The sequence below is a fragment of the Cardiocondyla obscurior genome, linkage group LG25 (genome assembly GCF_019399895.1).
Source record: "Cardiocondyla obscurior isolate alpha-2009 linkage group LG25, Cobs3.1, whole genome shotgun sequence".
NCBI classification, from domain to species: Eukaryota; Metazoa; Arthropoda; class Insecta; order Hymenoptera; family Formicidae; genus Cardiocondyla; species Cardiocondyla obscurior.
In genome coordinates this window covers 804573-807318 of record NC_091888.1, presented here as the reverse complement: position 1 = coordinate 807318, position 2746 = coordinate 804573, and positions in this window count along the sequence as shown.

Here is a 2746-nt window from a genome sequence, read left to right as displayed (position 1 = left end):
CGTATCATTTTCAGCTGTGTGTGGCAGGAATAATAGATGTCTCCTAAAAAGCTAGCTTTCTAAATGGAATCAGAGTACTCGACAGCTTTCCGTCCATAAGTCGGCTCACAAAATTTTTTGCGTGCCGCGAAAACATAAATGGATAGTACGATTCACCGCCGCGCGAATCATTTGCATCGCATTGGTATTAATGACGATTACTGCCGGGAGAAAATACGTGAAAAGAGAGCCGGGTATATATCTGAGTGTTATCGATCGTAAATTAGCGCAAAGCGTATGCATGCTATTATGCAGGAGTGCGATAAATTTACATTTGCACGAGGTATCGTTTATCGTTTCCCCCTGAGATTATTACGAAATAAAATTGAAAATGTTCGGCGCTTTCATAAAGCATCACCGTGCTTGAATAATTGCCCCGTATTCCCTCGGAACTGTATCAACAGAGGCTGCTCTTGCAGGCTTGATACATCGCTTGATGTGTTTACAGTCTATGTGCCACGGATATATGAAGGCTTTTTTTTCACAGTACAACGATGATATTAGCAACGTTCATATTAGCATAACCCGAGGCCGCGATCAGCGAAAATATACGTTACATCGGAAATAATGCTGATGTCATAACTGCAGCAGAAGCTCGTTCCAGCAAATCGTAGCGTTAACGCGTTCGATAACGGGGCGCGAAAGTAATATAATTATGATTGATAGTTAAACTGTCGTCAAACCGATGATATTTACGCGCGGACGAACGGACATAATTGTTGAAATACAAAATTCTCTGATGGGGTGGGTGTATCATAATTTCGATCTCGTGTATCGCACGGTTTTTAAGTTGCATGTATATATATATTATTATATATATTATTATATCGCATTTTACCATATAATACTAGTAATTAATTTTAAGCATTGCCTCGCCGATGATAGCTACCGCGGACAAATAGGGAAAGAAAGCGTAACAATTGCACGACAACGTGTCCATTATACCGCGCCGCATCTGAATAGCTAATTCTTAAGTACTCTTAAAAAATTCAGCGTGGATTTTAATTACGCGAGCAGTCTTTCGAGCGTTCAAAAAGAAAAGGGAGCTTTTTTCATTAAGATTACAGTGAATTGCCAGGGCGTTTTCTAAACAAATGTTCCCTTTTCCATTGTGTCGCTCTGGTGAAGAAAGGAAAAAGAGAAGAGGTACGAGAGGGTGAAAAACGCAGGAGAGAGAAAGAAAGGGAGAGAGAGAGAAAGTGAGGCGAGCGTAGGTGGCCGGCATGGATGGAATGTTGCCAGGTATTTCAAAGGTGAAAGATCACTTTGCGTTTAGAAGAAACTTTTTGCCTTTCACGTGCTGCTACATACGCGAAATGCATGCGAAATAGAAAAACGCGAGGATGGATCGGACGTGTAGGGAGTTTGCGTGGAAATATAGCTACGAGTTTTGTTATTTAAAACGAGCGAAGATTCTACAGCGATAGCAGACCAACAACCTTACTACGTGCGAGTTAACCGCGAAATTACGTGATTCAATTAGCGATTAATCATACAATTCGATAATTCCCATAATTAAACGAGCAAGAGAATCGCTCTCAGCGATTGATGAAATATTCGAAATTATTGTCGAAAATAGCCGTATGCGTACTCACGAAAGATTTAGCTGTCAATTATTGAGCTTAGCTTTTGTTGCGAGTTTGTAATTTTTATTTGGTTATTAAGAGATTCTCGCCCGTGGCTTTAGCACCGAAACCGCGCTCTAAGATACGAGTGAATTATTATCCCCATATCTCCACTTGACATCAAGTGCTACATATTGCTCCCGAGGATGTACAATAGCTTAGGTCACCCCTCTCGCCACAGCTGCAAACGATAGGGAAAGCACAGCTCGCAAACTACGGCGGTAACAACTCCTCGGTACGCCGAACTCGACACCCGAAACCGGTGGAAATGCAGCGCCGGAGTTCTCTTTCCGTTTGCCAACGTCGGACGGCTACGTCATCGCCGTTTACGAAAACTTTTATCGCGAAATGGTGGAACTGTCCTGTTACTCAGAGGCGGCGTTTCTGAAAAGAAGTTCCCGCCTTTTAGAAATGACCGACGTCAGCATTCACCGCGGCCGCGTAAGCGCCAAATAAATCTCGGGTACGGTGGAGTAGTTGGCGCGAACCGATGGCCGTAGCAGTGACGACTGGGGTTGACACGTTTCGCGAATACGTCGCTATACTCACGAGGGAACATCGCCGCCCGAACGCCCATCGCAGGAACCGCGCGTCATTTTCTCCGCTCGTGATCGCAAGCACTTTTTACGAAGGGCGAGAGAAAAGGGCAAAGTGCACGGATGAGGAGGGTAAGGGCGTCGTTTGTCACGACGAGAGACGTCTCCGGTGGAACTTCCGGAAGAAAACAATTAGATGACCTCTCGACGCCGACGCCAAGCCACGGCGAATGATTTTATCGACGTCTTCTTTTACAGAAACGTGACGGACTAGGACGAGATACGAGGCAGATGGTGCGGACGGCGTCCGATCGAAAGCTTGCCCTCGAGCTTCATTAATTGACGTCACGAAACGTCTTTCTAACGCATTTTTATCAACGTACACCGTAACAGGTATTATCTCTCAACATTTATCGTTAAAAATCAGTAATCAGATTTATCTTTCAAACTTCAAAATACGTAAACTACTTATCATTTTAACTTGTCGTTAGAATGCAAATGCCATTAATTGAATTACACGAGTATGATGATAAAATCATCAGATAA